Source organism: Macrobrachium nipponense, chromosome 35 (genome assembly GCF_015104395.2).
Source record: "Macrobrachium nipponense isolate FS-2020 chromosome 35, ASM1510439v2, whole genome shotgun sequence".
Taxonomy (NCBI): Eukaryota; Metazoa; Arthropoda; class Malacostraca; order Decapoda; family Palaemonidae; genus Macrobrachium; species Macrobrachium nipponense.
The window spans coordinates 58,199,878-58,215,566 of NC_061096.1; positions in this window are offsets into that span (position 1 = coordinate 58,199,878).

The following is a 15,689-nucleotide window of genomic DNA, read 5'->3' on the forward strand; positions in this document are numbered from 1 at the left end:
TTATGTAAATAAAAGGATATCTGGGTGTACATTTGCAACTGAAAAGTGTTTTAATAATTTACTGTATGTGAAGTACACCGTTAATATTCGAAATAGGATATTATTATTATTGCTGAATGTAAGCTGAATGTAACTATCTAAAGCCCGGGACGCATATTCCTGAAGTCTGGATGGAAATAGACCCTCTTGGATATTGACCAATCAGAGCGTGTTTTGGGAGCGGTGATGTTGTGAGACTCCGCCCTCCTTAGTGTTACCACCTATAAACTTTTCTTAATTCTTGCAAAAGAACAGTTTTTGAAAATATTAATCTTATATAATACGTTATAATATTTATAAATATATTAGTTATTATAGATGCATACAGAATATATGTATCAACTATGCTGTACCAGTTAGCATTTACGCTGTAGCTTATTATTATAAAAAGGTACTGAGAGTCTGAGTACGCAAGGTATATGGCACCATTGCTCAATGTAAACAAACTGCATGTGCTGTTCCTGTTCTGTAACTTATGTCGAATTGATTGAGTCTGTAGTCTATAGTCCTCCTAGTCGTTGTTTTCGTCGTGTGTTACTTGTACTTTAGTGACTCATGGAGTGTAAAATAAATAAAACAAGAAATCCCGAGTTGCTAGATTTTGAAGGCAGTGGCTTCCATAATATTATTTTGCAGAAAATTAAAGATTTCATGTGCTTTTACGAACTAACGCTAAATCAAGGGAAGATTTCGACAAGTGGAGAGAAATATTCAACATCAAGAATTGTATGTGAATAATCTTTTGTATATAATAAACTTTTGTATAAAATAATCTTTTGTAAATAATTTGTTTTTTTTTTCCTTATATTCCAAGCTATGCAGTTGATTTTAAAATTTACAATGAAATATCAGCAAAGGAAAGCTTTTTGGTATCCGAGGCTGCAATGGTAATATGTATAATACAAGCAAAGCAAAAATTTTGCATAGTTTAGGATATCTGCACAACAAAACCTGAGCATGGCCTTGGTTGTAAATACAGCGTAAATTTGTGCTTTATTACATATTTGTGCAAATTGAAAATTTTTTCATGGTATATTTTTTCTTTGACTAGAATGAATTTGCTACTCATTTCCGTTGGATATTATTAAAAGAATATGCTTTTTTTTATTGCAACATAGATTTACCCTAGCAACTAAAATAAAGGTCTATATTTCCTGTCTCACACCATGTATACTTCCGAACATGAATTACCATCCGTATTCTAGCCTAACCTGACTAAATATGTACATTTCAAAAATGTACAAACAATAGAAAAATATATATGTATATAAGCAGCAAAGAACAAATCAACTTGCAGAAGACATATATATGATCAAACAGGGCAAAATTTGTGCATTTTGAAGGGTACAATGATTCCAAATAAAATTCAAAGTAACAAAAATTTTAAACTATCATCCTAACGTTCATGTACTAAATGCCTAAGTGTCGAGGCCATATGAGTAGTTGAGTAATTTTTTCAATGGGTGAAGTATTACGTAACGAAACAGCTGATTGCCAGGGGATCATAGTCCTCCTGTCGAGGCCAATATAAGCAGTCAAGTCATTTTGCAACGAGTGAAGTATTACGTAACGAAACAGCTGATTGACATGTGATCATAGCCCTTCTGGTTTGTGTTCATTGAGCAATGTTGCCAGCCATATGCCTTGCGTATCTCGGTACTTTTTTTTAATAATTATATTTGCCAATATTATAACCTCTCACAAGATTATATTCTCAAAACTGGTGCTTCTGCATGAATTATTATGTAATGAAGCGGCTGATTGTCATGGGCATGGCTTTCTGCGGGTTGTTTCATTGAGCAATGGTCCCATATGCTTGCATATCTCAGTAACTTATGATGCATAAGCGATAGCGTAAATATTAGCTAGTACAACATAGTTTTGATCATATTTTCTGTATACATCTATATAACATTTACCAATATTTAAACCCTATCATATAAGATAAGTGAATATAACTGGTGCTTCTGCAAGAATTAAGAAAAGCTTATACGTGGTAGCGCTAGGAGGGCGGAGTCTCACGACGTCACCGCTACAAATCACGCTCTGATTGGGTTCTAATATCCGAGAGGGTCTATTCCATCCAGACTTCAGGAATATGCGCCCGGGGGGGACGCAGTGTTACCATACGGAAACACCACAGGCGGATGGACAGATGGAAATAAACAGAGTATAGTAACTGTTACATACCGTTATAAAATAATGACTGGTCTCTGCACAGCTCAAATGTACACTGAAACTGCATGAACCAGAGCAAGGTATGTGTGAATATAGTTACGGCCGACAGTGCTTGCAACGATTTCAAAAGAAACAAGTAAAGAATACGCCGAAGAAACCAAGTTTTCTGTACAGCGTATAATGCTGAGTTGAGTTGAATATAGAATTTACAAAGCAAGCACTGGGACCTATGAGGTCGTTCAGTGCTTAAACGGAAATTGACAGTAAAAGGTTTGAAAGATGTAACAGGAGGAAAACCTCGTAGTTGCACTATGAATAAAGTGTTAAGAGAGGATGGAAAGTAAGATGAAGAAAGAGAATATGAAAGGAGGTACAGAAAAAGGAATGAAAGTGATTGCAGCTAGGGGCCGAAGACACGCTGCAAAGAACCTTAAGTAATGCCTACAGTGCACTGCATGAGGTCCACTGGCGGCACTACCTCCCTACAGAGAGTGTATAATGCTGTGTGAAGCTTTCAGCCACGGCACGGTGTTGGCCTTTGTTGTTGGCACTCATGGCGGTGCCAGACGCACGATCGTGGCTACCTTTAACCTTTAAAAGAATAAAAACTACTAAGGCTAGAGGGCTGCAATTAGGTATGTATGGTTATTGGAGGATGGATGATCAATATACCAATTTGTGACCCTCTAGCCACAGTAGTTTTTAAGACCTGAGGGCGGAGAGAAAAAGAGCGGACGGACAGGCAAATAGGCATCTCAATAGCTTTCTTTTACAGAAAACGGAAAGATAGGAAGCAGAAGCCATGCGTTCTTATTTTGTAAGCGGAGGAGTGTATTATTCCAGTTGCTTTACAATAGATCGGAAAATGCAGTGCCATCAAACTAACTATTTTTTTCGGGAACTGGAATTTGACAATGTAGCTTATAACCAAGAAGATCAATAAGAATACGCTTATTGTCGACATCTATTGCCCAATTTTAGCATTGGGGCTGATATGGATATAAAATTTCAGTTTTTGGTAGGTTGTTAATGGAAAGGTACTCATAAGTACATTTCCGCTCTGTTAGTTTTTATAAACCATGTAAATTAATCCTTCTCCAAAATATATTTGCATATAAAAACTTTAGAATACTAAGTCAGTCGTTTATCTTTGCATCAGTATTGGTAAGGCTTGGAATTGTAATATTTTTAACATACTATTTTATCTCATTTCTTACCTTTCTATGATCAAATTCAATGTGACTTAACTCTTAATTAAGCCCGCGGAAGAACTGGCCACGTAATCTCTTCCATACTCTCCGGAAGCAAACAAATTGTAAAATTTTCAGTAGCTATGTAATTTTAACGTTACTATCTCCACTACATTGATTATTGAATTTTGAGCTTCTTTGGTATGTGACAGGAACCGGGAAGGTTTCACAGGAATGGCGTAGTTACAGCTCTCATCTCTTTCGCTGTTATTTGGACACGAAACCACAGTACCAAAAGCGTTGCTGGAAATAATCCTTGAAAATCAACCACAAAAATCAACCACAAGCTACAATGCAATATTCAGTATTGTTTTAGACCTGGTTTATCATTAACATGATCTTCGGGTAACTGGTATTTTTAATTTGTTGAATTCGTATTGCATTTCCGTAGTTTACAACAAACTATTCCGTTTTAGAATAACGAGAGCGATATCGTTCATTATGTGTAACTTGATAGTAATAAATCAAACTGACCTTAAATTTGTACGTCTGAAATTTAGGAGTGACGCATGAAAAGATCACATAGACATTTCATGCATATTTCGCTTAAATATTCAGGGTGACCAAGGAAAAACAGCCATTTGACAGACCATTTTTAATATTTCATAATAGGGTTCCTTCTTATGTCCTGTCAACGAAATGTTGATATATATGATGAATATTTGTATGATGTGTAACCTTTACGTCAAAAGAAGCATATCGTTTACATATTAAAAGTCTTCTCGATAAGTTATAATAGATCAGCCATGGTGAATGATGTCTGCTCTTCAATAGTGAAGCAGCCATCTACCACCGTGACAGGGTAGAATCACGAGAGGAATTAGACATTGACCTGAAAAGGTTTCTTTCATAAATCATCCTGCAAAACAATTTCAAAGGACCTACAAAGTGAGTAGGAATTCGCATTAATTCTGACGGGAGACTCAAAGCCCCTTAACTGTTAAACCAATTGGCTTATACTAGCCACAGTTAGTATGAAAGGATGAGACGGTTAAATTTCAACGGTATGCTTTTCGCCAGGTTTCGACGGTATCATTGCAACTGATCAGTGGCGTGTTCGGTATTATGGTCTTGGCCTGCCACTTCGGCGGCCGCGATTCGATTCTCGGGCATTCTATTGAGGGGTCAGAGGTGTGTTTTTCTGGTGATAGAGGTTCACTCTCGACGTGGTTCGGAAGTCACGTAAAGCCGTTGGTCCCGTTGCTGGATAACCATACTGGTTCCATACAATGTAAACAAACAAACAAACAGTCTTAATAAATAAGGGCGTCAAAGCTTCCGAAGACTATAATGTTACTTTTTACTTATTTGGTAGATATGAACAGCTTGTTTTCATGGAATCCCTCTCGGGAAAAGCTACCTTATTTGCTAGTACTGTAATATTTCTATGTTGAACACTAATTGAAAACAGTAAATCAAAGATTAAGATTATAGGAAGCAAATGAAGCGACCTTTATTAGAGAGTTCATGAAAATACCAGCTCCTTACAGCAGGAAACGGGCGAATGAATGATACACAAGTGCAGGACAAAAGGAAATATATATTTAGAAATAATTATTAATGATTTTATCATAAAGACACAATATTTTCATAATGTCTCCGTCATAGTTACTCAACCCTTTTTTTTAGATTCCTGTAAAAGAAAATCTTTTTAGATTGTACTGTCATATCTTGACGATGATATATATATATTATATACATATATATATTATATATATATATTATATATATATATTATATATATATATCATATATATTATATATATATATATATATATATATATATTATTTGTGTGTGTCACGGGAAAATGCACTTATGTAATGTGGAAGAAGTTTATGTTTCTGCAAGGTCCGTTTTCCTTCCCTTACGGAACCATAAATGAATTATGTAAAATAAACTGAAAGTTATACGAAGCCTTTAGAATTTTCGCCAGAGACTAACGTGCAAACGGATTGACTTCATTTCAATAACTTTTATTTGTCAGCACATACAGATGGCTAACATTTCAAATTAGCATTTCAAGATATGTATATATTTATTTATAATGTGAAATGACTCAATGCGTTATCCAGGGGTTTTCCCTCTAGATCTGCCACAAAATCATAAGTGTGATAATAAAATAATAATAATAATAATAATAATAATAATAATAATAATAATAATAATAATAATAATAATAATAACATTAAACAAGAAATGCCTTCTAGATACCTATCAGTTTTTATTGGCAGCCAGATGGCCATTCTTAATAACATTTATAATAATATTACTAATATTAAAAACAATAATAAGGCTTTTTGAAGCTGAAATAATAATAATAATAAAAAAAAAAAATGTTCCTGCAGAACAGCGCACTCAACTTCACTGTCGAGTACAGCAGCAACGATCGGCTCCCCTTCCTCGACGTCCTTGTCACGAAGACGAATCAGAAGTTGGCGACGACCGTTTACACCAAAGCTACGAACCTCGGACTTTTTTGTCTGAATGGTGATAGCGAGTGTCCTGCGCGGTTCAAGACCACCACCGCCAGGGCCTTCGTCAGGAGGGCCCTCTCGCACTGTTCGACGTGGCAGGACACACACCTCGAACTCGACCGAGCATCCCAGATGCTAATTAACAATGGGTACTCGAACAAACTCGTAAACCGAGAAACTCGAGCCGCCCTTGACAAGTGGTACATGACGGAGGAAGAGAGAAGGAACATTCCGCCCCCGGAGGATATCAAAACTTTTTCTATATAAAAGCCTTTTCATGCACCACAAATAAACAAGGAAGAAGAAGCAGCCATGAAGAAAATATAAGAGGAAAACACGTCCCGCCCCATGGAGGAAGGAAAGAGAGTGTCCCTCATATTTACTACAAGAATCGGCGTACGAAAGACCTCCTGATGAAGAACAACCCCTCCCCACCGGCAGGAGACCCCCTGAAGCAGTCCAACGTCGTCTACCGATACGTATGCCCCGCCCAAGGATGCCCTGGGATTTACATCGGCATGACGACGATGCGCCTGTCAAAAAGGATTTCCTGCCACGCCCAGGAGGGCGCCATTAGGCAGCACGCCCTTGCAGTACACCGCAGAAACATCACGAGAGACGACATCGTCAGGAATACTAAGATCATCGGGAGAGCACCTGACCCACGACGTCTGCGTCTCCTAGAAGCGCTGCTCATCCTCGAAGAAAAGCCTCCCCTCAATACCACCCAAGAAGCGTTCCTGATACCGACGTGTGTGAGGAGGACCACACCCCTCTCCCCTAACGAAAGTACCAGCGCGCATGGAACGAACACCGGACATGAGCATAATTACCAGGGGTGACGTCACGCAGGTAGAAGCCAATCAAGAGGCTCCCAGGTGATACCCCCTACCTGAGAAGGTCTGCAAGACTAGTCAACGCCCGCCGTATGAGTCACCTTCCCGGGAACCAATAAAAACTCGACCTACCGGAGAAGTGCTCTGACCGTACTGGAGAGCTCGCAACACCACGATAAAAGGAGAAGGACTCGCCACTGGAACTACGGGCTGCTCTATGAGCAAGAGCTCGTGCTGGCATAAAGCCAGCTTAATCTTCAACAACAACAACCACTGGAATTCAGTCCCTCAGCAGTTATCGCTTGATAATGTCCTGTCGATCAGGAGGAAACGTCGCGTTAGAGAGAGAGAGAAGAGAATTGTATAAGCAATAAAAATCAAATGACTCAACCGAATTTTACCATGCCCTTTGGTTGCGTTGCTCGCCCAGTCTAAGCAAACAACGAGGGAAAAGCCGGTCAATCAGAAAAGATAGAGAAGACTCTTTATAAGATTAATAGTGCTGAAGCAGCAGTTATTTTTAACAAAAACAAATAACTAATAATAATACTAATAATAATCAATAATAATAAAATAATAATAATAATCAATAATAAGTAATAATAATTATAATAATAATAGGCACGATCCCAAGATCCCTGAAAGGAAAATTATGGAAAAACTAGACGCTGAAGTTTGAAGTAGCTCCAGGACTCATGCAGAAGAGTGTGATCCTAGAAACGGCGCACATAGTAAGAAAATGATGGACTCCTAAGGAGGCAGGATGCAACCCGGAACCCCACACTATTAAATACCACCCAGTCGAATTGGAGGACTGTGATAGAGCACACACACACAAACAATAAAAATAATAATAATAGTAACAATAACATTAAAAAGAAATCCTTCTAGATGCCTATCAGTTTTTATTGCAGCCAGATTGGTTATGGGGCCATTCTTAATAAACATTTATAATAATATTCACTAATACGAAAAACAACAATAAGGCTTTTTTGAAGCTGAAATAATAATAATAATAATAAATAATAATAATAATAATAATAATAATAATAATAATAAAATAATAATAATGATAATAATAATAATAATAATAATAAATTGCAGGCTCCACAACCGCATGGCAAACAGAAAAGACAAATAATCTTCCAAGTGAGTTTTGCACGAATTTCGTAAATTCTGAGAACGGAATGTTACACAGTTAGCAAATGGTTCAAAGGTGATGCTTCGCTCCAGGTTTTTTTTTTTTTGTTTTTTTTTTTTTTTTTTTTTTATTTTTTGCTATATGCAAGTCATTAAATGCTAAATAGAACTGAAAGTAACTTGAACTATATTTAGATACTAGACAATATTGTAGAGGTCAAGTCAAAATACGAAACTAATTTTAAGTACGCATACAAACAAGCTATATTATATATATACATTATATATATATATATATATATATATATATATATATATATATATGTATATATATATATAATATATATATATATATATATATATATATCTATATATATAACAGATCTCGAAGTAGCTGCTTGTTTTTCATTTTTGTTTCCTTTATTATCTTGTTCACTGGCTTCTATTCGATCCCTTCTACCTATCCGTGGAATTATAAGATAACTGAGAAACATTGTCGGAGAAGACGCAATCGAGTATCTCATCTTGGACCGTGGCTTCTTTTACTAAAGGTCTGTAGACCTCCTAAAGTCAATCCACTTTTCATTTTCGGTTCTATTAAAAGTATCATATTTGGCGGAGGAAGCAGGCAGGCACCAAAAAAACATCTCAGTTGGCATTTTCAGTCATGGCAAGTTCTTGTTAGGTTGTTCTAACGAGCCACGGGTATCTGTCTTCCTGGAGGCAGAACTTCGAGCTTATCTGTCGAACGTTGTCATCTGTTTAAAAAAGCACAACTTTTACACGGCTCTGAATTTTACCTGAATGTCAATAATCATAATTTTTTCCTCTCATAAAATCTTGATTAAAAGTTCCCATGAAAATCTATTCCTATCTCTGGTTAATTCATTTTTCCTCTTTTTAATTATTTGCTACCAAGACTAAAAAGGACGAAAATTGCTTTAGCAATAATTTGAGCAATGGTCTCAAGAATTTACCTGGGATCCCATAAAGCCACGAAGATTCCTTTTAGAATTCCCTAAGTTTTCCCCTACGTTAGCCTTTTATGACAAACCTTCTTCAAGAGAGTGAAGTTTCTGCATGAGATGAATCCTTAATTTCGAATGAATTGTAAGTGAATATCCTTGATTATTATATGTACTATTTGTTGCAGCAGAGAAACTTAAGATTATTGAATGATGATGGTGTATGACTAAATTCCTGAAGATTTCTAAATGAACTCCCCATTTTCGATAAAGCCCCTGAAGTTTCTGTGACTTCAGATTCAGGGGCTCAGTGCTTGAAACAGATTCCACCATACACCCTGTGCAGTCCATCTTAAATCCTATTGCAGTAGGCATAATATTTGCACCTGCCTGGTGGTGCGTCTGATTAACAGACTTAAATCTTTGTTACTAAGACACATGTAAAACATATAACTTTTATGTAAAAAATCAAGTTCTTCGTCCATTCAGAGTTTATAATACTAACAGAAATGCAAATGACAGATCTTTATAGAATAAAAAAAAAAAAAAGTTGGACTATTAGTGTGATAGAGAGAGCACTTGAGATTAAACGAAGGAATTAGTATTTTGTGTATATATCTTAATGCAATCTTCAGCCAGTTACGTATCCTGGCTTTATTCTGCTTCAGAACTTTCAAATGTAAAATGCAAAAGAAAGAGAATTAGTCTTCTACTTACTAATCTTTGTAGATATCATTCGCTTTGTTTTAAGGCACTTATGGTGAATTGGGCTCCTTCCACACCATTTAGCAATGGGAAACAAAAAAGAAATCTTGCGTTAGAGTCTAGATATCCTAATGTTAGAGTGACCCTACTCAAAAATTAATATACTTCGTCATCGACTAATGATTGAACACGAAATCCTATTTAGTGACTTTACAAACTACGTCCACACGAAGTCTATACCTTACCATCAACTACACGTCAAACAACGTTTAGCTCCAGTGATCAAAACCTCTCTAAATGTGCTGTGGACTCAAATGTTGCTGAACGGGTAGTGATGTGATAATCCTAATCTGTTGATACCTTTCCATGTCCACTATAGGACGAGATTACTAGGCCCTCGCCCCATCCCATCAAGCGTACAAAAAGCTTTTACCGTCAAAAATTCGGTTGCAGTATGGGGAGTCCGCTCAGTCCTGAGTTAGCAAACTTATATATGGAGTATTTCAAAACAGTAATTACAAACCCCACCAAACCTGCAGATATGATTTGGCTTCGTTATGTAGACATCTTAATATACTGGAAAAGCGAGTGGGGCGATTTTGATGTCTTTCTACAAAAAACAAGGTCCCAAGCATAAAATTTAAAGTAGAATGGGAAAACAATAACCAAATCCCCTTTTTAGATGTATTAATCATCAGCACTAATGACAACTACGAATTCACTGTTTGCAGGAAAGCGACGTTCTCACTTACATACATACGTTTTACAGCTATCATGACATTTCAGATGAACTCGACTTGGCAAGTAACTTATTTCATAGAACAGAATTTGCTCCCCAGATTTTCTTAACAAAAAACTTGAAACAGTTAGAAATCAACTTATCTTGTTAAATTCCCCGAGCACATAATAGAAACAGCCATACGTAAAGCAAAGAGCATTTTTTACAAACCCACAGAAAACAAAGCAAAGGAAAGATTCACAAACAAAATCATAATTCTTCACGTGGATAATTTACAAGAGATCACACAAACATTAGGCCACCCTAACCCTTTCGTCTTCACTTATCTGAATACATTGGAGAATTCCTTAATTAACATTCAGCAGAAACCAATTTCTAAAGACGTTGGAGTCTATGAAATCCCTTGTAGGGATTGTGATAAGTCATACTATGGATTCACAGGAAAATTATGAAGTAAATCTAATCGTATATATTAACAACTCATAAGTCACTGTCTGCTTATGCCTTTGCAATGGCCACTTCTGCCGCAAGTACCAGAAGCCCAAAGAGGACACCACCCAGGTGCAGCAGAAAGGAGCCTTGCAGGTGCTGTAGCGTCAGAGGAGTCAGGCGCAGTGAAGAGGAAGCGTCCTCCTGCAAAAGAAACGAACAGCCATTAAGAAGATACTCCCAAGCATAAAATTTAAAGTAGAATGGGAATATGTTTATGCGTCAGTCAGTTTGCTGTGATTTTCAATTTTGCTTCATGAAAATGATAACGTTACACCAAAATGATCCACGTAGGCGGTAGCTTATTTTTTTATACATAAGGGGTTTAAAACGCAACATCATCTCTGGTGGACAAAGTTAAAATTATCCACATTTTGCTCATCAGCTAGACCTATCCACTCCACCGTAGTTTATAGTGGGAAACTATTAATCCATCCCATGAACAAAGCTGAATGAACCTCTTTCTGATTCTTAGGACAAAGACATTCAGGAAATTTCTGGTAGTTGGACAATAGGTTTTTCACCTTCTTTTGGACTTTGTCTCTTCATGATGATATGTCGTTGCACGTGAATACCAAACCTAGGTTTCTCGCTGGTGCAGACTTTTAATGGTTTTCATTAAAACAAAATGGGCTAAAATGCCTGGTTATTATTTCTTGGATGGATATGGGACAGCAATAATAATATAGGCCATCTATACAATCACGTTCTTTCGTTCCTCAGTTGGCAGGGGTCTTAAGCCACGCGATAGGCGAGAATAAACTCGATTAAGGGAGGGTCAGGTATGTTACCGAAATGTACGAAGGCTACTTAGCCAGGCGGAACCAAATAGAAAATAAACAGATCCTGCCTCGTTGAAAAGTGACACTGGAGCCAAGCACGGAGATAAAGCGTCGAAAGTTTGCCCAGTCTAGGCCTACATTTTTAAAACAAACAGTCAAAGATAACTGTCGCTGTTGATAATGCAGTAGACTACAAATTCATGAATATTACTCGATATATTTTACACACTTCTGTATTAGTGGAAGCAAGTGGTGGCGGTAAATTTGAGAATTTTGTCAAACCCGGTCATGGGGAAATCCGTTTTACTGTGTTTCCAAAGTTAACTGTCACGGATATGAACATCAAGTTCATACCTGGAACCTTGATAGTGGAGGCCACTTTGTACTAAGGCCTCCAACATTGCAACGAACTCCCCTGCAATGGCACTATTCAATTCAGCAATTCCAATACCAGCGAAAAGGTATCAAATTCATGAAAGAAAAAAAAACGGGTGAAACTGCACTAGATAAAATCTGTGAAGAAAAGAGCAGTGAACTGAACAAGAGTATAAAAACTATTTTCAAATACATTTGATAGCAGGTGTAGAAAACGGAATGAAAAATATCCTAATTATCAAATATAGGAAGTAAAAGAAGCTTGTTGCAATTATGTTGGTTCTAATATAGCAACCAAGGATCAACTAAACCTTGCAGAAACTAAACAATTAGTATAAACAAGAGACATAAAAATATTGTGGTTGCACTGATGAGGAGGCAACGAGCAAGATTGGTGCATGTTCAGCATTATTCTGTGCAAGTCTTTGACCAATCAACACTTGAGCACAATGTGTGGGCAGTCATTCAAACAAAGGTATGCAAACGAGGAAATAAATATCTGAGCATACACGCAGTAAGACAAACAATATCTTATGTAAAGAGAACGATTTCCATACTTTTTCCTTTTTTTCTTCATATTTAGCCATATAGTCGTTGTACCACTTGTTTATCAATCCAGCTTCGAGTAATCTTCCCATACCGAGGTCGTATTTGTTTTTCCAGGGGCTATGTTTATGAAACACTAAGGACAAATAGCTGGGATAAACCAGTTCGTTCACCTCGTACACCCTGTTACTAAGACCAATCCTGTCATAAAACGTCTTCGCGTAGGTATATCCTTCAAGGTGTGCATGGGTGCCGGCTAGGACGCGCTCAGCGCACTGCTCTTCACCCATGTCTGGCATGGATTCCAGAACGGGAACCATATCCAGCTTGTCACCCAGAGCTTTCAAAACAGGGTGAGTGGAAGAAGCCAGTGCTTCCGGGACAAATTCCCCGTAATGTAGCATACATAACCTGCGAAGAAAGAGGAAACCAAGTATTTAGCGGCCGGTTAATGAGATAAGAAAATGTTAAAGCCTATTCTTTTATAATCTCCATCCTAGAAAGTGCTAATCACTGTAAACAAATGACACCATTGCACATCCTTAGTACATTACACCTGACGTCTCTATCAATAGTTTCAGAAGCCTTCTTTACAACTATATGTTACCAATTATATCATAATAAATATATATATATATATATATACACACATGTGTGTGTATGTATGCATGTATGTATGTATGTTAAAGCCTATTCTTTTATAATCTCCATCCTAGAAAGTGCTAATCACTGTTAACAAATGACACCATTGCACATCCTTAGTACATTACACCTGACGTCTCTATCAATAGTTTCAGAAGCCTTCTTTACAACTATATGTTACCAATTATATCATAATAGATTATATATATATATATATATATATATATATATATATATATATATATATATATATATATATACACATGTGTGTGTATGTATGCAGGTATACTCGGTGCGCAAGCAAATTTGCTGGCAATGAACATCCAAAATCATTTCTAACTCTTTATTTTGACGTTTCAGCACACTGGCGCCATTGCCATTACGCTAGAGCATATAAGCTCATGGAAATTACATTATAAATCATTCAATTTTTTAAAATTAAATCGTATGATGACAAAAAATAATTTTGTTGAGAAATGACAATCAAAAACAGAGCCATGAAAATGAACTGCCATCAAGGTCTAAGGATGACTTCCTCGATCAAGTTTTTGTGTGAATACTGCAGCTATTCACACTATGTTCTTTTTGTGTTACTGCAACGGTCTTACCAGTAGTTTGGTTGCCCGTCATATAATTGGAAGGAAAGATTATTAATACTAGAAGTTTTGTGTCCCAAATTGCACGTGGAGCACATAAACTTTATAAAAACTTATAAACGTCAATGGAATCAAATCTTATTTCATTTGCAAAGAGAAATTTCTGCCTATACTCTGTTTTTTTTTTTTTTCATCTGTCCATCCGCCTGTGGTGTTTTTGTATGGTAACACTGCGTCCCGGGCTTTAGATAGTTACGCTATGTGTAAGTTTTAGGTAAATAAAAGGATATCTGGGTGGACATTTGCTACTGAAAAGGGTTTTAATAATTTACTGTATGCGAATTACACCGTTAATATTCGAAATAGGATATTATTATAATCGTTGAATGTAAGCTGAATGTAACTATCTAAAGCCCGGGACGCAGTGTTACCATACAAAAACATCACTGGCGGATGGACAGATGAAAAAAAAAAAAAAAAAAAAACAGGGTATAGTCTGCGTTCATTGGTTGTTTATAAGTTAGCTTGGTCCAAATACAAATAGGAAAAAGCAGGTTATAGTATGAGAGCCTACCTTTTCAACTTGACCTGAACAAAATTACATTAACATATGTGTGTGTGTGTATATGTATGTATGTATATATATATATATATATAGATATATATATATATATATATATATATAGATACTATATATATATATTTTAATTTATATATAATATAAATATTCTATATATATATATATATATAATATATATATATATATATATATATAGATATATATATATATATATTAACACTTTTACTCTACGACAGATTAGCTCCAAAAGCTGTTAACCTTCTATGCAGGGTGTCTGCGAGTATTTCGAAATGAGCTCGTTTCCACTGACAGACGAAAGAAAATGAATATGCTGAAACACAGTAGTACGTACAGTTTGATGCTAAACCAAAATCTTGTAACTAGGTTCTGTGCTGTTGCGAACTGAAAATTGGAGGTCATAAAACTTTCTCGAATCAAGTGTAACAGCAATGGAAATTTTAATTCTTTGTATATTTCATCTACCTTTATCTCCACCAGCCTATAGTAAACCCTAAATCTTGAATAGCAAGTTACGCATTCTGCATAGATGTGTAGGAGTATAGGAGATTCGGAAAGAGAAAGAGAGAGAGTGGGAGAGAAATCACAAAATCTTAGCCGTTTCATACCTGAAATTACTTTCAGCCAACTGAAGGATCGTTTTGATCTTGCCTGGGAAAACGGGAACTGTGAGTATGGCAATCAAATTGCAAGTGTAAGACAACGAAATGAGCCACGATCCAATCCACCAGGGCAGCAGAAGACAACGAATTCTCCAAGAGTCAGGAACCGACGCCAGAGGATTCGACAGCAAAAACTGAAATAGAATTCAATGTCGTACTTTAGTCTACACCCGCAACGTGAACCATTCGTCACTACTCATTCAAGTTTATGCGGCAAATTGATCTCCATTTTTTTTCGCAGGGATTGAATGTAGAAAGTAAAGTATACCTGTACGACTGTTAAGGAGTTAGTTACAAGGGACCGCTGGCGTTCGTAGTACAGAAGATGGAACAAAACTGAGGTGAAAATTATGGAAAGAGCAATCGCCAGCCAAACGATCCAGGTAAAAGGATACAAAATGTTCTGCCATCGTGGGATGTGTGGAGGCAACTGCAATATCAGGCCAAATCTGCAAAAGTGAATTCACGTTATTGAACAACTTAGTGCTTATGTGGTAAAGAGCGTGTTATCCAAATAAACCGAGGAAAGAAGGCCAGTCTTTCTCACTGAGGTCTGAACATTCTGTGTGCAGGGGTGGGTAATTGGCAATAATCTATGACACTAAACACATCTGAAAGACTCGACAAAACTAAATCGAGAATGTTGTTAAAGAAGAATGTGATATAGTTACG